Source organism: Papio anubis, chromosome X (assembly GCF_008728515.1).
Source record: "Papio anubis isolate 15944 chromosome X, Panubis1.0, whole genome shotgun sequence".
Classification (NCBI taxonomy): Eukaryota; Metazoa; Chordata; class Mammalia; order Primates; family Cercopithecidae; genus Papio; species Papio anubis.
The window spans coordinates 37,365,139-37,389,242 of NC_044996.1; the positions used below are offsets into that span (position 1 = coordinate 37,365,139).

Consider the following 24,104-nt stretch of genomic DNA (forward strand, 5'->3'; position numbering starts at 1 on the left):
TTTTCCTTTCTTCCTAATTTGTTGAAAGTTTTATCTTTTTTTTTTTTTTTGAAGGGGTATTAGATTTTATAAATTGCTTTTACTGCATCTACTGAGGTAAAATATAAATATAAAATATAAATATCTCCTTGATTCTATTATTAATGAATTACATTCATTGATTTTAAAATGTTAAACCACCCTTGTGTTTTGGAAATAAATCTAACCTTTCTGGGATGCATATGTTTTAATATAGCACTGTATTTTATTTGATGATATGTTAGGATTTTTCATTATATATTCTTTTGAAAGCTTCAAAAATTTAACAACACGAAAATTTATGTTAATAAGTAACAGATCTACATTGTCAATTTTAATGACTGAATTCTTTCTCATAATTATGTAGTATAATTTAAATTCATATTTGAATATTTATTTTCAAAATGTTGCTATCATAAACAGCACTTTACTGTACACCATTGTGCATACGTATTTAACTTGTACCTATGTTCCAAAGGACTAATAAATACCACCTTTTTGATATATATGTACCTTAATACATACCAACTGTTTAAGAATTAGAAACCCAGATTTTCTGGTTGCTTTCTATATGTTTGCTGAGAAGCAGAAACTCCTTAATGTATAATTCTTGAGATTGCTACTATTAGCTCTGACTGAAGATTGATACCTATTCCAGGGAAAATAGGACCTGGGAAGTCAAATATCTAAATACATTAGCACTAAAATGGAAAATAACATGGGAAAATACTTTATGAAACAATGGAATTCAGTTTCAGGAAAACTTAGACGATGACAAGAACAAAGGAATGAAGTAAGAAATACCCGGTTGACATATCATTTACCAGCTGTGTAATCTTAGGCAAATTAGTTCTTGCTGTAACCTTGTTTCTTCACCAATACAATAGAAATATATGAATATTACAGGATTGTTAAGAGGTTAAAATGAGGGACTCCTACTACTGCATCTTTTACAAAGTGAGCATGTAATAAGTGATAATTTGCTTCAGTTTCTCATTAGTCAAGAGGCTGTTTTTAAAAAGAAAGAGAGTCTAGAAAGAGTTTGCTAATTTTTTATTAAAGACTCTCAGAAAGAAATTTCTTCTTTTCCATGTCAGAATCTTCCCTTTAACCTTAATTCATAAAAAATAGAATACTTTCTATACTTGAAAACTTCCTGGGGGAAAAAATGATCTACATTATTAATGAGATCATTTATTTTCCATGTTCATCCAAATGCCAATGTAAATATCTTCTCTGTGTGACTTTTTGACTTGTCATCCAAGACTAAAAAGCTAGGGTGAAGTCCCAATTTAGAGATGACTAATTAGTATCAGATTAAGTGTTTCTTAGTTATGAAATAATTGAGTCACACTCTCAGTCTACACCTTTTGATCTGAGGGTGGTGACATAAAATTAACAGAAAGCACTTAGGATGTGATGCATTCGTTAATTATTTAAACTTACTGGTACTCACACCAGAAATACCTATTTTTTGGTGACAATCATACATATATAAGGCAAAATCCAGCAGGCTCATTTCTTTGCACTTCCACTCCTATTCATAGTTCTATCTTCTGGAGCTCCAAGAGTTAATGTAAACCTCATTTACGTGACAATCTTTCAACTCTTTAAAGTCAGTGCTCATTTCTCAGTGCACTTTTTAATAAGGATTGTTATGTAAATCCAGTTTACCAAAAAAAAAAAACAATAAACTTATAAAAGTTCAGGTTGAACTGATTTTTAAGAAAATAACACATGGGCCGGGCACGGTGGCTCACGCCTGTAATCACAGCACTTTGGGAGGCTGAGGCAAGCAGATCACGAGGTCAAGAGGTCACGACCATCCTGGCTAACATGGTAAAACTCTGTCTCTACTAAAAATACAAAAATTAGCTGAGCGTGGTGGTGCACACCTATAGTTCCAGCTACTCAGGAGGCTGAGGCAGGAGAATTGCTTGAACCCAAGAGGCAGAGGTTGCACTAAACTGAGATCGTGCCACTGCACTCCAGCCTGGTGACAGATCGTGACTCTGTCTCAAAAAAATAAAATAAAGTAATTAGAATAACACTTGGTATGTGCTTCTGTAGGATGAGACCACTCACATATTTATCAAACAACCCAAATCAATATTCCCGTAAAATAAGTGGTCAGTTAAAAAAGAGATGAAGTTCACCCTTTGCTAATATGTTAAAGTATAGCATCAACAATGGAATATCTGGACAATTTTAAACTTTCTCAATAAATGTTGACTTATCAAAATGTTGAACTGATGATTTAGGAATGGTAAAGAAGAGGTTATAAATGCCCTCTCTTTCTGAGTTTTTCAAAAATCTTACTAGAGAATAAAGGACACTTCTGGTCTGCAGAAAAACTGCTCGAGTACTATTGATGTTGGGAATTACTCTCCTAGAAGCCAAAAAAATTAGGGCTCTAAGAGACTTTTAAAATCACTAGTTCAACCTTTGTATTAGTCTGTTTTCATGCTGCTGATAAAGATATACCCAAGACTGGGCAATTTACAAAAGAAAGAAGTTTGTTGGACTTACAATTTCATGTGACTGAGAAGGCCTCGCAATCATGGCAGAAGGTGAAAAGCACGTCTCACATGGGGGAAGACAAGAGAAAAGAGCTCGTGCAGGCAAACTCCCTGTTTTAAAGTCATCAAATCTCATGAGGCTTATTCACTATCACAAGAACAGCACAGGAAAAACCCACCCCCAGGATTCAATTAACTCCCACCAGGTTCCTCCTACAGCCCATGGGAATTGTGGGAGTTACAATTCAAGATGAGATTTGGGTGGGGACAGAGCCAAACCATATCATTCTGCCCTGGCCCCTCTCAAATCTCTCGTCCTCACATTTCAAACCAATCATGCCTTCCCAACAGTTCCCCAAAGTCTTAACTCATTTCAGCATCAACTCAAAAGTTCACAGTCCAAAGTCTCATCTGAGAAAGACAAGTCCCTTCCACCTATGAGCCTGTAAAATCAAAAGTAAGTTAGTTACTTCCTAGATACACTGGGGTACAGGCATTGGGTAAATACAGCATTTCAAATGGGAGGAATTAGCCAAAACATAGGAGCTACATGACCCGTGCAAGTCCAAAATCCAGTAGGGCAGTCAAATCTTAAAGCTCCAAAATGATCTCCTTTGATTTCATGTCTCACATCTATGCCATGCTCATTCAAGAGATGGGTTCCCATGGTCTTGAGCAGTTCCACTCCTGTGGCTTTGCAAGGTCCAGCCTCCCTCCTGGCTGCTTTCATGGGCTGGCATTGACTGTCTACAGCTTTTCCAGGGACACAGTGCAAGCCGTCAGTGGATCTATCATTCTGGGGTCTGGAGGACGGTGGACCTCTTCTCACAGCTCCACCAGGCAGTGCCCCAGTGGGTACTTTGTGTGGGGACTTCAACCCCATGTTTACCTTCTGCATTGCCATAGCAGAGGTTCTCCATGAGGGTCCCTCCCCTGCAGCAAATTTCTGCCTGGACATCCAGGCGTTTTCATACATCCTCTGAAATCTAGGCAGAGGTTCCCAAACCTTAATTATTGACTTCTTTGCTCCAGCAGGCTGAACACCACATGGAAGCTGCCAAGGCTTGGGGCTCGCACCCTCTGAATACACAGCCCGAGCTGTATCTTGGCCCCTTTTAGCCACAGCTGGAGTGGCTGGGATGTAGGACCCTAAGTCTCTAGGCTGCATACAGCACAAGGACTCTGGGCCCAGCCCAGGAAATTATTTTTTTCTCCTAGGCCTCTGGGCCTGTGATGGCAGGGGCTCCCCAGAAGGTCTCTGACATGCCCTGGAGACATTTTCCCCGTTGTCTTGAAGATTAACATTTGACTCCTCATTACTTATGCAAATTTCTGCAGCCAGCTTGAATTTTTCCTTAGAGAATGAGTTTTTCTTTTCTATCACATCATCAAGCTGCAAAATGTCCAAACTTTTAAGCTGTATGTCCCTTTTAAAACTGAATGCTTTTAACAGCACCAAAGTCACCTCTTGCATGCTTTGCTGCATAGAAACTTTTTCTGTCAGCTACCCTAAATTATCTCCCTCAAGTTCAAAGTTCCATAAATCTTCAGGGCAGGGCCAAAATGCTGCCAATCTCTTTCCTAAAACTAGCAAGAGTAACCTTTATTCCAGTTCTCAACAAGTTCCTCATCTCCATCTGAGACCACCCCAGTCTGGATTTCATTGTCCATATCATTATTAGCATTTTGGTCAAAGACATTTAACAAGTATCTAGGAAGTTCCAAACTTTCCCACATTTTCCTGTCTTCTTCTGAACCCTCCAAATTGTTCCAATCTCTGCCTGTTACCCAGTTCCAAAGTCGCTTCCGTATTTTTGGGTATCTTTACAGCAGCGTTCCACTCTACTGGTACCAAATTACTGTATTAGTCTGTTCTCATGCTGCTAATGAAGACACATCCAAGACTGGGTAAATTATAAAGGAAAAAGGTTTAATGGACTTCACAGTTCCACATGGTTGGGGAGGCCTCTCAATCATGACAGAAGGCAAAGGAGAACCAAAGATGGTTTTAAAACCATCAGAACTCATGAGACTTATTGACCACCATGAGAACAGTATGGGGGAACTGCCCCCATGATTCAATTATCTCCCACTGGGTCCCTCCCATAACACATGGGAATTATAGGTGCTACAATTCAAGAAGAGATTTGTGTGGGGACACAGCCAAACCATGTCAAGGCTATTATAATAATTTAGCCAACAGCTGGTGGACCAGGAAGGTAACAGTGGAGACAGTGAGAAGCTGTCAAATCTGGATAAATCTTAAGGAAATGTCAATGTGATTTCTAAGGTATTAGTTGTGAAATAAGAGTGAAATAAATGAGCCAAAGCTTAAAGACTAGAAAGATGGAGCTCCCCAATAATTGAGATGGCAAAAACTGTGGGAGGAGTGGGGCTATGTGAGGCAAGGTAGACGAACAGGAGTTTCATTTTTGATGTGTCTACTTTGAGATGCCTATTATACACCTAAGTGGAGGTTTTGAGTAGGCATTGTATATTTGAATTTGGAGCTCTGTGGAGAAGTCTGAGATAAAGATATAAATTTAGAAGTTGTCAACATTTCATTAACATATAAATGAAATTTAAAACTGTGATAGAGGAATAGATCAACAGGAGAGTGAGAACAGAGATCAGAGATATGAGGACTGAGCCGTTGAGAAATATGGTATCCCTTCAATGTTGACAGGTAGGATAGATGAGAAGGAGCCAGCAAAGGAAATCAACATGGGGCAACCTACTATGTAGAAATAAAACCAAGAGGGGGTGGTGTTATATAACCAAGGGAATATAGTGCACCAAGGAGAAAGGAGTGATCAGTTGAGCAAATGCTGCTGAGGGCTGAGAATGAATCAATGGACTTTACACTGTGGAAGTCATTGAGAATATTGACCAGACTAATTTCAGTTTATGGTAGCAACAAAGCCTGATGAGTTAGTTTATAATAGTATGAATTAGAAAACATGGAAACAGTAAATATGGGCAATTCTAGGACTAGAACTGAAGTAGTCACAGATATAGTAGTCCCAAGATGCAGAAGTTTCAGGAATTCAATTTACAGATAACATTGTCAGGTAACATTTCAAATAAATTCTTGTTAGTATAAATATGTTGAATATAATATTTGGGACACATTTACATTAGAAATTATTTTTAAATATATTAAATTCACATTTAACAAGGCATCCTGTGTTTTAACTGACAACTCTAGCTACAGACAAGTTCTAACAGGGCTGATGTGAACTTAAAATTTCCAATACTTCCAAGTCTGCCCAGAAAATTGTGAAAATGCTCCCGGCTTCCTAGAAACATCTGAAAATGTTATGCAGAGAACAAGCTAACTAATGGGGCTGGAGCATGTGACTCTGAGGCACAGACAAAACTGATTAATAAATATTTTGTCTTCATCTGGGCCCCTTTGAATAAAAAGGTAAAGCAACTAACACAGCCTGAGGCTACTCTTTGGCAAGAAATGTAAATATACTCAGTCATTCAGGCTCAGACAACCTCCAGGAACCTAGAAGTAAAAAGAAAAGGTGGTTTATCCTATGCAAAGTCATTCACCAAAATGGAGAGTAGTGGGTTATACAGTTGGGTGGGAGAATATTTTCTTTCTATGATATATGACTAAACACAATTTAGGTTAATAAAGGAATAGGAGAACCAAGTCACTTATTTAAATATGACTTATTTATATAGTATGTATAATAACAGTCCATATAACAAAGTTACCTTGAACAGTTACCATGTGTCGGGCATTGTGCTAAGCTGAGAGGCATGCAACACCAAAAAGACAGGAATGATTGGTTTTATTTTAAAGATTGATAACATGCTGAATATACTTTATAACTGAATATTGTTACCTTTCAATATTGCTGAGAGTAAATTTTTACAATTCTCATCACAAAAAAGATAAAGTTCATTCCCTCAAAGCACCCTACAAAGTGGTAAGGCAGCAGACAACAGAATAATCATAATAACTTCTCCTGTTTCTTTGTCCTCACCTCCTACCTTTCACCTCCTTGAGGACCCCAATACAGCCCACTGGGATGACCTGCTCCATTTCCGGATCTTTGTATGTACTTGCTGTTCCCTTTGCCTATAACGTTCATTCTTCAGATATCCAGATATCACTGTGGCTCCCTGCCTCACCTCCTTGAAGACTTTGTTCAAATATCACCTTATCATAAAGGCTATCTATGATCATCTGATATAAAATAACATCTATCTCTTTCTATCCCTGTACTCTGCTTTATTTTTCTCCACATCACTTCACTTTCTAAAATTCTATATATTTGCTGTTTAATTGGCTATTACCTGTCTCATCCAACTAGAATATCAACTGCATAAAGCAGATATTTGTTCTGTTTTATTACTGCATTACCTGCACCAACAATAGTGCCTAGCTCAAAGCAGGGTCTCAAATATTTGTTGAATCAATAATACTGCTGTGTTTTTCCAGGAAGTGTGCTAGACAATTTACGTATGTTAGCTGATTTCATTTTATCCTCACTACAATCCTATAAAGTAGGCAGCATTCATCTCATTTTCTAGATAAGGAAACAATCCCAGAATTTAACTGAATATGGTAGACAGAACAATGCTACCTTCCCAAAGATATCTATCCGCATTTTAACCTCTGGTGCCTATGAATATGATATGTTACATCGCAAAGGGCTACTAAGGATTACAGAAGGAATTAAGGTTGCCAGTCCTGGATTATCTAAATGGGCCTAATATAATCACAGGTTAAATGTTCATCAATGGATGAATGGATAAAAAAATGTGGTACATGTACACGATAGAATACTATTCAGCTTTAACAAAGAAGGAAATCCTGTCTTTTGTGACAACATAGATGAACCTGGAGGGCATAATACTGAGTGAAATAAGCCAGGTACAGAAAGACAAATACTGCATCATCTCACTTACATGTGGAATATAAAAAAGTCAAACAATGCAGAGAGTAGAATGGTAGTTATCATGGGTTTGGGGGAGTGGGAAAGGGAAGAAATGGCTAGAGTTAATCAGAGAGTGCAAAGTTTCAGTCAGGAGGAATACATTCTGGTGCTCTGTTGTACAGTACAGTGACTACAGTCAACAATACTGTACTGTGTACTTGAAAATTTCTAAAAGAGTAAGTTTTCAATGTCCTCACCACAAAAAAATAATGATTAGCATGTGAGGCAATGATATATTAATTAGCTTGATTTATCATCCCACAATGTATGTGTATAAACATCACATTGTACCCCACAAGTATATGCAATAATAATCAATTGTTTTAGAAAGTGGAAGAGAGAGGCAGAGAAAAAGGTCAGAGTGAAACAATGTGAGAAAAGAAAAGAGACTCCAAGCCAAGAAAAATGGACAGTCTCTAGGAGCTGAAAAAGGAAAGGGAACATATATTTCCGCAGAGCATACAAAAAGGAATGCAGCCCTGCGGACACCTTGATTTTAGCCCAGGGAGACTTGTGTCAGACTTCTGACCTCCAGAACTGTAAGATTATAAATTAGTGTTATTTTTAAGTCAGTAAATTTGTAGCAATGTGTTACTGTAGCAGTAAAAAAAAAAAAAAAAAAAAAAAAAAAAAAAAAAAAAAAAAAAAACTATACACTGAGTTATATAAGATCAGCCAGTTTGTGATAGAGACATATTTGAAACACAGCTCTATCTGATTCTTATACATTCTGCACTGTCTCGGACAGGCACAAAATGCTATGGGAGGTCACAGTAAGGAGAGATCACTTATAACTGGGAAATGAGAAAAGACTTCATGACAAAATTCGAATTTGAAGTGGGCCTTGAGGAATTTATACGGCTTCAAATAGTGAATGTATCAAAACAGCCTAATGTTTTCCTTCAATCAAAAAATGAATACAAAAACTGTGGTATATTCACACATTTGAATACTACTCAGAAATACAATAATCAACTGCAGTATGTAAAACAACAAAGATAAATCTCAGGCATTTTACTGAAAGAAATCAAACAAAGAATAGTACATACAATATGGTTACAATTTTATGACGTATAAGAACAGGCAAAATCTTTATTCTTAGAAGTCCAAAAGTGGTTTCTGGGAAGGAGGAAAACCAGTTGGAAAAGGGTACACGTGAAATTCCTGCAGTGATAAAACGGTCTTGTTTTGTGTGGTGATTATATAGATGTAAATAATTTTTAAAATTTGTCAAACTGAACACTTAAAATGTTTTCATTTTACTCTGTTAATTATACCTCAAAAAAATATTGATTGTGGCCATAGAGGGTAACTGTCAAAGAGAAAGTATAAGCAAGTGTAGAGAAACAAGAGGCATGGGTCAAATGCAGAAAAAAAAACATAGTGCAGTTGGCTTAGAGAAGTCCGCAAGCCCAGCTACACATTAGAATCACCTGAAAAGTGTTTAAAACTACAGGTGCCAATCCCAACCCAGAGATTCCAATTTACTTGGTTTGTGGTGAACCCCAAGTGTCAATATTTTGTAAGATCCCAGTTGACTCTTATATAAAGTCAGATTTGAAAACCAGGAGCTGGGAGTATAAACAACGTAAAATAGACAAATTGTGAATGTCCTGGAACACATAAGGAATTTTAGTTTGTTTAGATTGGAATGCAAATACATGAAAGTATTTTAAACAGCAGGGGTGAAATAATCAGAACTAAGCTTTAGGAAGATTCATCTCACACCTGTGTCCCGGGGCAAGTACAGCTAGAGGTGGAGAGGCAAATTAGGAGACTGGCCCAAAGTCAAAGGAAGTCAAAAGGAGGAGAGACTTTTTTGGATAAAGAAGGGAAAGTTGAAGAGGAGAGGTTTGTTTAATTTTGATTTGTTTGTGTTTGTGGTATCTGTGGTATATGTAGGTACAAATGTTTACTAGATAATGGAATACATGGAGCTAGAGCTCAAAAGAGAGGTCTGGGATAGAGACATAGAGTTTAGAATCACTCAGATCAGTGACATTAATTAGTAACTGAAAGTGTAAGAAGAGAAAAGGATCAAAGACTAATCCCTCAGGAATGCCCACATCAAAGGTCCGGTACATAGCATCAAATAAAAAGCAAATGCAGCAGTGAAATTGATAACTGGATAAGCCTGTTGAATTTGAAATTAGTAAATCATTGACAAAGCTGCTTCATTAGAATGGGTAGAGTAGAATTAAGATTAGAAGAAGCTGATGAATAAATGGACTACCAGGAAGTAGAACAAATATTAAACCAAAACCTCAGTTTCCTCATCTGTAAAATGGGACAAAAACACTCCATTCCACAGGAGGTGTTGGTGAGGCTGAAATGAAGCAATGTTTGAAGCACTTAGCTCAGCGTCAGGAGCTCTTATCAGAAATTATTGTTGTTATTGGCATCATTGTATAAGAAGATGGGTGGTAGCTTCAGGGACTAGTAATACCGTATCAGCATTTGGTTTTGCTTCATTTGATGTTGTTTTAGGTTGAGCAATCATTGATTAGAACCATACGTAAAGAAGAAGACAACAATACAGATGAAGAAATTGAACATTTCAGACAGAGGAGCATGATCCTAAAGGAAGTAAGAGTGAATAAGGGTAAAGACAGAGGAACTAACTTTGGAAAGAAAGGGGTTCATTTTTCTTTTGAGTTGGGCAGGAAAGAGGATATTTAAAGACCTAAGATAGTTGTTTTTTTTGTTTTGTTTTTTGTTTTTTGTTTTTTTTTTTTTTGAGATGGAGTCTCGCTGTGCTCCCAGGCTGGAGTGCAGTGGCGTGATCTAAGACCTAAGATAGTTGTTAATAGAAGAAATATAAAGAAGAAATGGGAGCATGAAAGAAATATACTGAAAATTTTTGCATCAAATTGCCTCAATCTTTTGTGAAAAAATAGAAGGTATGATCTATGAGTGAGGAGAGTGGAGTTATAGTGGATATTGTTTTCAATTGAAAAGCTTACAATAAATCCTGAAGATGCAATAAAATATTAGTTAAGAGACAACTGAGTAGTATTGAGGACCCAGCTGAGGGCAGTATAAATTTTCATTAAATCGTGATAGCATGATTTTTAAACAACCTTGGAATCCTGGAGTGAGAACAGAGTAAGACGATGGCTACCTAGCTTTGGAGGTCAGCAAAGAAGTATGGGATAAACCCAAAAGGGTAAAAAGTAAATTATAGGGATTAGCAAAGCACTTTAAAATGGTTCCCTATGGAAAGAAGTAAATTAAGCCAATCAGGGTGAAGTACTGGATAAATAGGGCAGATTAAAGGAATCATAAACCACAATGAAGACTAAAGAAAAATACAAATTCAATTGATTAAGCAGGTGAGAAGAAATGAGTATAGGGAAAAGATCATTGTGAGTTCTGATTCCAGTGATCGCTATGAAATCTGAAATCTAAAAATGTTCTTACTCTATTTTACCTTATGAGAAAATGACTTCATGTAATAATGAAAAGAATGTGGCTCCAGCCACACTGACTTTCTTTCAGGTCCTTAAATATGTGATGCTCCCTCTAACCACAGGATCTTTCCACATGCTATCTCCTCTGCCTCATTCAGTGCCACCCTCCCTCACCTAGTTAACTCATACTCATTCTCCAATTTTTTTTTTTTTTTTTTGAGACACGGTCTCAGTCTGTTGCCCCAGGCTAGAGAACAGTGACACAATCACAGCTCACTGCAGCCTTTACTTCTTGGGCTTAAGCAATCCTCCCACCTCAACTTCCCATATAGTGGGACCACATGTGTGAGCCCCTATGCCTGGTGATTTTTTTTTATTTTTAGTAGAGACAAGGTCTCTCTACATTGTCAAGGCTGATCTCAAACTCTTGGGCTCAAGTGATCCTTCTGACTCAGCCTCACAGACTGCTGGGATTACAGGTGTGAGCCATATGCCTGTAAATGGGCTTAATAATAATTCTTAAGATAAAGCACCTGACCTCATCTTTCATTTCTGAATTTAAGTGTGACTTCCCCCAACAAGCCTTTCATGACCTCTCAGACAAAGATATGTTTTCATGGTGCTATGTAGCTCTCTTTCCAGGACTTATTACAGTTGCAATTCTAAATCCATTTCTCTGATTATTTCATTACTATCTTGCACAAAGTAAGAATTAAAAGACACTTAGTGAATTGATGTGGTATTTGAAAAGATATGAGCTATAAGAAATCAATTTGCCTGAGGGATTTTTAAGCAATAACTACAAAAGACTTTCTTATATAATGGAGAATTGTACTGGTCAAATTACCTCCCTAGTACTCCTTTTTGAGAAATTCTTCATAGTTTATGATGCATATTTTAAAATTTATTTACTCTTTGAGGGTAAAATTCAGGTTTGGCAACATCAAATGTTATCATTTGTTGATTTTGCCTTATAGAAACCCAAAGTGTAGAAAGGTGGGTAAACAAGCAGTGTAACAACACCATTTTGGTCTGAAACTGAGCTATGATCTTAAAACAATGAGATACATTCTTAAGTGGTTTTTAATCTGCATCCAAAAACAATTACCATAGGGGTTATGCCCATAATTAAACATTTCCATGAGGGTCTTCCAGCTTCTGGTTCATTGTCCTTAAAAAAATCATATTTCTTTAATGTTACATCTAATATACTTACCTGTTTCCTTTGGAACCTGGGAGCTAAATGAATGGTGAACATTAGCATGCATGGCAGTTCTCTGTATTTTGTTGAAAACTGTATCTCTGTATTTGGAAAACTGTAGTAGCTCCTGTATTGTTATTACCACGATTATTATTCTTAAGCTCTGTATTTCCCAAGCTACTCTAGCTGAGGGATAATGACATATTACAATGACAGTCACAAAGCATGGCTCTGCCTCTACCTACTCTGTAGAAATTCCAATCCCCTTCATACATCTTCCAAATAGCTCTGGGGGTCCACAAGGAGAATTTCCCATATGTTCTTTAGCTATGCTGTGGCATTCACCATCCCCTTTTCCCCAACCCTCTTTCTACTCCTGTCTCTTTGACCAGGTATCCTACAAACGCTAATGCCAGAAAGTCACAATCCCACCAAGGGCGCAAATGATGCTCGTGCCTGCCAGAAACACTGCTTCAGGTTCCAATGTTTACCCATATTAGCATCAAGTCTGCCACTATTCATTTTGGATGGAGCTAATATCTGCAACAAGGGCACTGGCTTTGTCTTTGCTACTGAAACCACTGGCACAGTCTACTGCCTCCTACTGTCTCTGCAGGAGTGGCTGGCACCACTGCTGCTGATGCAAGGCATTCTCATCCACTTAAGAGACTGGAATGAAACAGCCCTTTTAGCTTTTACTCATGTCATTACAGTGCCTCAGGCTAAGACTCAGGCAAGATTCCAGATGGGCTGGGACAGAGGACAACTCGAATTATAGCATATATTCTACGTTTAGAAAACCCTCTCCACTCTCACCATAGCCAATTATTTTTTAAACCAAGCAAAAAAATAAAAATAAAATAACATTGAAATGTTATTTGGGACATGTGGAAGGAGAAGGGAAGGAGTTTGATTATTTGTTTATAATTAACTACATACAATTTTAACATAAAACTACAGTTTGAGGATGAGGGTGTTAATATATATAGCTCACCTAAGCATTATTAGGTTCTGGGGCCAAGGATGTCATTGGTAGATTATTTATAGGTGATGAAATTGAGGTAACAAAACAAATTAAAATACATTATATAAATCCATTAAAACTATCTTGCACTTATTCTAACTCAGCTTTTATCTATTTAATAATATTCATTGTAAAGGAATATAAGTAATTTACATTTAATTTGTTATATTTAATACCCCTCATAATGATTGTGCTTACATAAAATCTACAGATACTAGTAGTAGTTAGTATTTATCTAACACATACTACTTGCCAAGCACTGTAATGTATTTGTGGATTATTTTATTTCATTCTCACAAACCTTCTAGATAGCTTCTATGATCAGCTGCATGTTACAGATGAGGAAACTAAGGTTTAGAAAAAATAAATGATCTTCAAAGATACACAAAGCTGGTAAACAAAGAAGCCAGGAATGAAAGTCAGTCCTTAGTGTCTATGCTTGTAATAACCTCGTCTTAAAATTATTGGACACTGCTGTGGCTTGAGGTGAAGGAGCAGAAATGATGAGCTCATCCTAAGGAGACGGCCTGGTTGAAATCCAGACTTTCACTGGCCTACTATGGTTGATTATCTTGTTATAGGTTTATGTATGCACAGGGGACAATTAGAGGACATTTGAAAATTGCCAAGACAACTAGAAGTTGAGGGACCAAAACCTCAGAAAATAGAGGCACAGAGAAGTACACTAACGGGCTACAAGTGGCTTTTCCCTCTGGGACATTTGCCTCTTATGATATAGGGAGAGAGACTGGCAAGCGAGGCAGAGGGCTCTGGATAGGAGGGAGAGAAGCAACAGAGTTTTTGGCAAACTCACAAGACTAGAAGCAAAATAAATGGAGTTTGTTCTCACTTCGGCTGTACATATACTGAAATTGGAATGATACAGAGAAGATTAAAATGTCCCCTGCGCAAGGATGACAAGCAAATTTGTGAGCGTTCCATATTTTTCAGTGAGATACTGTCTCACACTAGTCAGAATGACGATTACTAAAAGTCAAGAAACAACAAATGCTGGCGAGGCTTTGGAGAAATAGGAACATTTTTACACTGTTGGTGGGAATGTAAATTAGTTCAATCATTGTGAAAGACAGTGTGGCAATTCTTCAAGGACCTGGAACCAGAAATACTATTTGACTCAGCAATCCCATTACTGGGTATATATCCAAAGGAATATAAATCATTCTACTATAAAGATACATGCACACGTATGTTTCTTGCAGCACTATTTACAATAGCAAAGACATGGAACCAACCCAAATGCCCATCAATGATAGAGTGGATACAGAAAATGTGGTACATGTACACCATGGAATACTGTGCAGCCATACAAAAGAATAAGATCATGTCCTTTGCAGGGACATGGATGAAGCTGGAAGCCATTATTCTCAGCAAACTAACACAGGAACAGAAAAACAAACACCACATCTTCTCGCTCATAAGTGAGAGCTGAACAATGAGAACACATGGACACAGGGAGGGGAGCAACACACACCAGGGCCTGTCGGGGGGTGGGGTGGATGGGAGGGACAGCTTCAGGATAAATAGCTAATGCATGTGGGGCTTAAAACCTAGGTGATGGGTTGATAGGTGCAGCAAACCACCATGGCACACTTATACCTATGTAACAAACCTTCACATTCTGCACATGTATCCCAGAACTTAAAGTAAAATTTTAAAAAAAGTAATTGGATCAAATAAATAAGTAAATAAATGGAGTTTGAGGCTGTTAAGAGAACCAGAACTTTAATGACCAACATCTCAGCCCAGAGAGAAGAGAGAAAGTAAAGTGAGCTGGATACTCTGCTATTTTCCACCATAAACATTTGCTGAATTCATCTGTTGTGTGAAGCAACAGCCTAAGTAATAAGCTAAGTAGAAAGCTACTGAACAGTGGAGCCAAGTTTTCAAGCAGTTTCTTAGTTCTGAGTTTCCACAAAACAGGAGAGGGTCTAGTAAACACAGCTGTTCTTAGTTGAGATCCCTAACAAGCTATACCCCAGGCCTAACACAAAATTTAGATTGAAACTCCAAAAGAAAAAAAGAAAAAATCTTGCAACCCAAGCAAAACTCAGCTCAGTCCCAGATTGGATCAAGGCACTCTGTTCTTAAACAGATTGCCCACCAGAGGCCAGAATGAATCCACTCTATAGGAGAATAATATCATCCAGAATTGCTATAATTTTTAATATACAATGCCCAGTAGTTTCTCAAACATAATGTCCAGAACTCAATCAGGTAGCAGAGAAAGCATTACTTACCAAAACATATAAATTCAGGAAAGGATGAAGAACAATGGAAAGATTAATATCTTAGTAAATATAAGTTAATATTGACTGTACAAAAAGTTAATAATAAAGTCTTGTGTGGTAAAAAAAAATAGGTAGAATTAAGATGCATAACAACAATACAAAGGGCTGAAACAGAAATGGACATAAACTATTATTAGGTCATAACATTATCAAGGAAGAAGTTAAACTACTAATTTATATTAAACTTCATGAAATCAAGGAGGCATGTGATTCTAGGGCTGTGATTCTCATTGTAGTCTCAGGAACTTTTTCCACTCTTAAAAATTATTGAGGACTCCAATGAATTTTTGTTTTGTGAGTTGCATTTGTTAATATTTGTCATATTAGAAATTAAAACTGAGAAGTTTTAAAAAGCATTTATTCATTTATTCATTTGGAAATAACAGCATGTTAGATGTGGTGGTGCATGTCTGTAGTCCCAGATACTCAGGAGGCTGAAGCAGGAGAATAACGAGCCCAGGAGTTCGAGGCTGCAGTCAGCTATGATCACACCACTGCACTTCAACCCAGAAACAGAGCAAGAACCCAGCTCTAAAAATAAATAAATAAACAACAACAAAAAAAGAGTACAAAAGCAGTAAACCAATAAGCCTATTACACAAATTATATAAATTATATGAAAAATAACTATTATTCAAAACAAAAAATCTAGTGACAGTAATAGTGTTGTTTTTATGTTTCTGAAAATTGTTTAAATATCTGGCTTAGTAGAAAAGGGTTTTATCCTCATATCTGCTATTGTATTCAATCTGTTGTGATATCACACCCAGTGGAGGTTCTAGAGCATTCCACTATATAGTCATGAAGGAAAAGGGGAGGAAGAGCAAAATGTATTAACATTATTAATAAAAATAATTGTTATCTCAGACTCCTGAAGGACTCTTGGGCATCCCTAGAAGCCCCTGGACCACATTTTGAGAACCATGACCTTAAAGACACCAGTGAAATGACAGTAAAATAATGTATACGTAAAAAACTAATAGATAAAAATATAGAGAATAATTAATTGTTTCATTCTGAATTAAGGTTAAAAAGGACAGAAAAAGGAACACAAACACATGGAAATAATAGAAAATAAGATAGTAATTGAACAATTACATTAAGTGTAAATGGACCAATGCTCTAATTAAAAGACAAAGTTTGACAATATGGATTTTTTAAAATGTTGCTTACAAAATATGGAACATGCTCATGGATAGGACAAATCAGTATCATTAAACTGGCCATACTTCCCAAAGCAATTTACAGATTCAGTACTATTCTTGTCAAAATTACCAATGTCGTTTTTCACAGAAAGAGAAAAAAAACTATTCTAAAAATCATATGAAACCAAAAAAGAGCCTGAATAGCCAAAGCAGTCCTAAAGCAAAAAGAACAAAGCTGGAGGCATCACGGTAACCAACTTCAAACTATACTATAAGCGCTATAAGACTACAGTAACTGAAACAACATGGTACTAGCACAAAAACAAACAGATAGAGCAATAGAATGGAATAGAGAATCCAGAAAGAAATCTGCACAACTACAGCCCTCTGATCAACTTTTGACAAAGTTGACAAAAATAAGCAATAGGGAAAGGACTCCCTATCAATAAATGGTTCTGGGATAACTGGCTAGCCATATGCAGAAGAATGAAACTGGACCCCCTACCTTTCACCATGTACAAAAATTAACTCAAGATAGACCAAAAATTTAAATTTAGGACTTCAAACTATGAAAATCCTGGAAGAAAACCTAGGAAATAACATTCTTGACATCAGCTTTAGCAAAGAATTTAGGGCTAAGTCCCCAAAAGCAATTGCAACAAAACCAAGAATTGACAGATTGGACCTAATTAAACTAAGGAACTTCTGCACAGCAGAAGTAACTATAACAGAGTGAACAGACAATATATAGAATGGGATAAAATATTCACAAACTATGCATCTGACCAAGGTCTAATATGCAGAATCTACAAGTAACTTAAATCAACAAGCAAAAAAAAAAAAAAAAAACCCAAATAATTCAATTAAAAAATAGACAAACGACATGAACAGACACTTCTCAAAAGAAGATATACATGCATCTAACAAACATGAAAAAATACTAATCATCACTAATCATCAGATAAATTCAAATCAAAACTGCAATGAGTTACCATCTCACACCAGTCAGAATGGTGATTACAAAAACAAAAACAAAAACAAAAACAAAACAAAAAAACAGATGTTAGCAAGGCTGTGGAGGAAAAGGACCACTTACATACTGTTGATGGGAATGGAAATTAGTTTAGGCACTGTGGATAGTAGTTTGGCAATTTCTCAAAGAACTTAAAACTACCATTCAACCCAGCAATTCCATTACTAGGTATATACCCAAAGGAAAATAGTTTATTCTACCGATAAGAAACTTGCACTCATATGTTCATCACAGCACTATTCACGTTAGCAAAGACATGGAATCAACCTAGGTGCCCATCAACAGTCGATTGGATAAAGAAAATGTAGTACATATACAAGATGAAATATTAATACTACACAGCCTAAAAAAAAATAAATCATGTCCTTTGCAGCAACATAGATGGAGCTGGAGGTCATTATCCTAAGCGAATTAATGCAGAAACAGAAAGCCATACTGCATGTTCTCACTTATATGTGGGAACTAAACATTGAGTAAATATGGACATGAAGACGGGAACAATGGACATTGAGGACTACAAGATGGGAGAAGGAGGGAGCGGGTAGTGGGCTGAAAAATTAACGATTGAGTACTATGCTCACTACCTGGTTAACAGGATCATCTATACCTGAAACCTCAGCATCATACACTATATCCATGTAACAAACCTGTACATGTACCCGCTGAATCCAAAATAAAAGCTGAAAACAAGTAAAATAATGGAACAAAAATATTATGTAAACATTAACTAAAAGAAAGCTGGTATAGCTCTACTAATAGCAAAGTAGACCTTAAGGCAAGAAGCATTATTAGACATAAAATGGAATACCACAAAGTCATGAAAAGATCAATCCACTTAGAAAATAAAACAATTCTAAATGTATAAGGATCTTTAAATTTGCTTTAAAAATATGCAAAAATCTGGAAGAACTGAAAGAAATACAGAAAACTACTTTCATAATGGGTGATAGCTAATAAAAGATAAAATCGGGCCAGGCACGGTGGCTCACGCCTGTAATCCCAGCACTTTGGGAGGCCAAGGCAGGTGGATCACAAGGTCAAGAAATCGAGACCATCCTGGCCAACATGGTGAATCCTTGTTTCTACTAAAACTACAAAAATTAACTGGGCGTGGTAGCGTATGCCTGTAGTCCCAGCTGCTCGGGAGACTGAGGCAGGAGAATCGCTTGAACCCGGGAGGTGGAGGTTGCAGTGAGCCAAGATTGTGCCATTGCACTCCAGCCTGGTGACAGACCAAGACTCTGAAAATAATAATAATAATTAATTAATTAATTAAAAGATTAAATCGATAGACAAAGGTGAAATAATATAGAAGTCCTAACCATCATGAGAAACAAAAATGACATAATCAACATTTTTGAGCACTGAAATTGAGAAAGAATAAACATTTACCGAAATTTACCATATGTGGGATCATAAGGTAAGCCTGAACACAACTTAAAGGACTGAAATTAGATATATCATTGTTGCTATACAGAAGTGCAACTGATTTTTGTAAGTTGATTTCATATCCTGCAACTTTACTGAATTCCTTAATTAGTTCTAATAGTTGCTTTGTGGAGTCTTCAGAGTTTTCTACATACAAGATCATGAAATCTGCAAAGAGAGATAGTTCCAAAAATGAAATTAAGAAAGCAATAACATTTACAATAGCACCAAAAAAAAAGATAAAACACAAGAATAAGCCTAATTAGAAAGTTAAAGACTTGTACACTGAAAACTATAAATTGCTGATGAACAAAATTGAAGTCTTAAATGGGAAGACATCCTGTTTTCATGGATTGGAAGAATTAATATTGTTAAAATATCTATACTACACAAAGTGGTCTACAGATTCAATGTAATCTCTATCAGAATCCCAAAGACATTTTTTTAGAGAAATAGAAAAAAATGTCCTAAAATTCATGGGGAGCCAAAAATACCCCCAAATAGCCAAAGCCATCTAGAGTAAGAAGAACAAAACTAGAGGCATCACACTCAATGATTTCATAATATAGTAAAAAGCCACAATAATAAAGACAGTATGGTACTGACACAAAGACATATAACTTGATGAATAGAATAGAATAGAGCCCAGAAACAAATCCTCACATCTATGGTCAACTGATCTTTGACAAGGATTCCAACAATACACAATGGGAAAAGGACAGTTTCTTCAATAAATGGTGTTGGAAAAACTGAATATCCACATCCAAAATAAGTAAACTGGATCCTTATTTTTTTACCATTTATAAAACTTAACCTAAACTAGATCAAAAACTCAAATGAAGGACCTGAGACTGTAAAACTAGTAAAAGAAAACATAGTGGAAAATCTCCATGACATTTGTTTGGGCCATGTATTTTTTAGACATGACACCAAAAGCACAGGCAACAAAAGCAAAAATAGACAAGTGGAATTGAATCAAACTAAAAGAACTTTGTACAGCAAAGGAAATAATTAACAGAGTAAAAAGACCATCTATAAAACAGGAGAAAATATATGCAAACCATATATTTTGGGGTTAATTTTCAATATATATAAGGAACTCTGAAAATGCAATAGCAGCTGGGCACGGTGGCTCACACGTGTAATCCTAGCACTTTGGGAGGCCGAGGCAGGTGGATCGCCTGAGGTCAGGAGTTCAAGACCAGCCTAGCCAACATGGCAAAACCCCATCTCTCCTAAAAATACAAAAATTAGCCAGGTGTGGTGGAGGGAGTCTGTAATCCCAGCTACTTGGAAGGCTGATGCAGGAGAATCGCTTCAATCTGGGAGGCGGAGCAGGCAGTGAGCCGAGATCGTGCCATGGCACTCCAGCCTGGGTGACAGAGCTAGACTCTGTCTAAAAAAAAAAAAGGGAAAAGACTTGAATAGACATTTCTTCATAGCAGACATACAAATGGCCAACAAATACATGAAAAGATGCTCAACATTGCTAATCATCAGTGAAATGCAAATCAAAATCAGGATGAGATATCATTTCATACCCATTAGAATGGCTATTAAGGGGAAAAAATAGTGTTGGCTTTGTATACTGTTAGTGAGAAAGTAAAATGGTACAGCCACAACGGAAAACAGTACAGAGGTTCCTAAAAAAAAGTAAAAATAGAGCTATCATATGATTCAACAATTCTACTTCTGGGTATATATCAAAAATAGTTGAAATAAGGATCTTAAAGAGATAGCTGCACTCTGATGTTTATTACAGCATTATTCACAATAGCCAAGATATGGCAACAAACCAAATGTACATTGATAGAGGAATGGCTAAAGAAAGTATGGAATATTATTCAGCCTTTAAAAAGAAAATTCTACCATTTGCAACAACATTCAAGGAACTGTAACCTATTATGCTAAGTGAAATGTCACAGAAAGACAAATACTGCATGATTCTTCTTAATATGAGACATATGAAATAGTTAAAAGTATAAAAGTAGACCATAGAATGATAGTTACCAGGGGATGAAGAAAGAGAGGAATGAGTTGTTTTTCAATGGGTATAAAGTTACAGTTATACAAAATATGTATACTCCAGAGATCTGCTGTACAACATAGTGCCTGTAGTTAACAATTAGGTATTGTGTACTTAAACATTTGTTAAGAGAGTGAATCTAATGTTAAGTGTTCTTACAACAACAACACATAAATAAACTTTTGGAGGTGATGGATATGCTTATTACCTGGATTGTGGTAATAGTAACACGAGTGTGTACATATGTCAAAAATTGTCAGATTGTATACATTAATTATGGGCATTTTTTATACTTTAAGTTCTAGGGTACATGTGCACAACGTGCAGATTTGATACATAGGTATACATGTGCCATGTTGGTTTGCTGCACCCATCAACCCGTCATCTACATTATGTATTTCTCCTAATGCTATCCCTCCCCCAGCCCCCCACACCCCGACAGGCCCCAGTGTGTGATGTTCCCCTTCCCGAGTCCAAGTGATCTCATTGTTCAGTTCCCACCTATGAGTGAGAACATGAGGTGTTTGGTTTTCTGTCCGTGTGATAGTTTGCTGAGAATGATGGTTCCCAACTTCATCCATGTCCCTGCAAAGGACATGAACTCATCCTTGTTTATGGCTGCAGAGTATTCCATGGTGTATATGTGCCACATTTTCTTAATCCAGTCTGTCATTGATGGGCATTTGGGTTGGTTCCAAGTCTTTGCTATTGTGAATAGTGCCTCAATAAACATACGTGTGAATGTGCCTTTATAGTAGCATGATTTATGCAATTTTGTATAACAATTATACTTCAAAAAAGCTGGAAAAAAGATAACTAAAGTCACTCAGAGTATGCTGTCTGACCACAGTGGAATAAAAGTCAAAATAACTGAAAAATAGAATATAAAATCCCCAAATAATTACAAATTAAGCAACATGCCTTTATATAAACTGTAAGCCAAAAACATTTTGGTGGAAATTAGAATATACATTTAAGTAAATGATGATGGAAATGTTTCTATTACAGCTTATGGATGCAACTAAATTAATGCTTAGAGTAAAATCTATAGCCCTACCTAAATGTATGTATTTGGAAATAAGAAAGCCTAAAAGTCACTGATCAAAAATCATTGTCAAAAAGTTAAAGATACAGTAAATGAAAACGGAAGGCAGTGGAAGGAAAAAGTGATAAATGCGAGAGCATAAATTAATCAAATGGAAAAGAAAAAAATGGAAGTTTTTTTAAAAGCTGTATTTTTGTAAGGAATAATATAATTGATAAACTCTTGGTAAGACTGACCATGAAAAAAATTTAGAGAAAGCTCTGATTATCACCATCAGAAATGTAAAAACACATAAATACACATTCTAATATTTTTTAAAGTGTTGGAAAAATTTGATATCTCTTTGTAAAATGATTAATCTTGGCCTCTATTTCATGCCATACACAAAAAATTAATTTGAGATGAATAGATTTAAATATGAAATCAAAAACAGTAAGTCCTCTTGAAAAATACATAGGAAAGTATCCTATCCGTAGGTCAAGTATCCACGACCTTGGATTAGGCTAAGATGTATGAAACAGGATGCAGACTTTACTCCCTGGATCTAAGCTAGTGCCTGAAACGTAATAGATATTTCATAAATGCTTATTGTGTCCCTGCTACCCCAAGACAGCTATCACATGGCCCTCTTCCTAAATGCCATGCTTTCAACTTTCCTTTCCTTTCCTTTCTTTTCCTTTCCTTTCCTTCTTTTTTATTTTTTATTTTTATTTATTTATTTATTTTTTGATACAGAGTCTCGCTCTGTTGCCCAGGTTGGAGTGCACCTGCTCGATCTCGGCTCACTGCAGCCTCCGCCTCCCAGGTTCAAACAATTCTCCTGCCTCAGCCTCCCTAGTAGCTGGAACTACAGGTGCCCATCACCAAGCCCGGCTAATTTTTTTTTTTTTTTGTATTTTAGTAGAGACGGGATTTCACCTTGTTGCCCAGGCTGCTCTCGAACTCCTGAGCTCAGGCAATCCACCTGCCTCGGCCTCCCAAAGTGCCAGGATTACAGACGTAAGCCACCGCACCCCACACAACTTTTCTTAATGTCTATGTGGAAAGCACTGTGCTATGCACTTTATAGGATTGTTGGGTTTAATCCTCTCAATGACTCTATGAGGTAGGTTCCATCGTTAGGCATCTTTTATAGATGAATGAGTTTATGCTCAGAAAAGTTATGATGTATTCTTGAAAATAAACAAAACTCAACTCGAATATGATTGAATAAGCTTCTACCTCTAAGTATAAATGTATAGAAAATACAGAAAACAGAGAGGCATGCCAAACTGCATTATGATGGGATCAGCAAAACCCAGATTCTGTGAAACTCTAAAGAACAGACAAATCACAGCCTGGGCAACATACCAAGACTCTCTCTAAAAAAAAAAAAAAAAAATTAAAAACTAGCTGGGTGTAATGGCATGTTCCTGTAGTCTAAGTTACTCAGAAGGCTGAGGAGGGAGGATTGCTTGAGTCCAGAAGTTCAAGGCTGCAATGAGCTATGATTGTGCCACTGCACTCCAGCCTGGGTGACAGAGTGATACCCTGTCTTGAAAACAAACAAACAAAAAGACAAACCAGTTCTTTTGACCTTTTGACAGATGTATTTTCAGAGAAAATAAAATTAAAAGCAGAACCCATAGACTAAAAGAGGCTTAAAAAAATATGTCAATCATAATATATAGATCTTATTTTGATAATGATTCAAATAAACAAATGATGTTCTTGATAGAATTTAGCAACCATTTGCATGCTTATTGGATGTTGGATGATATTAAAGAATTATTGTTAATTTTTCATGTATTCTTTTTTTAGGTGTGATAATTGTGGTTATATTTCTTAAAAAATCCTCGCAAAGTGATAAGTATATGAGGTAATGCATATGTTAGTTTGATTTAGTCATTCCACAATGTATACGTATTTCAAAATATATTGTACAAAATAAATATATACAATTTGTATTTTCAATTTAAATACATAAATTTTTATCTCTTAGAAAATCG

The 24,104-nt window shown here is 36.4% G+C and overlaps 1 non-coding gene across 1 annotated transcript; it reads left to right on the forward strand.

Moving 5' to 3' along the window:
• The first annotated feature begins 13,972 nt into the window (after positions 1 to 13,972).
• Positions 13,973 to 14,078, forward strand: LOC116272189. Its single transcript, XR_004180916.1, has one exon. It is a non-coding gene; the product is annotated as a U6 spliceosomal RNA (small nuclear RNA).
• The last annotated feature ends 10,026 nt before the right edge of the window (positions 14,079 to 24,104 follow it).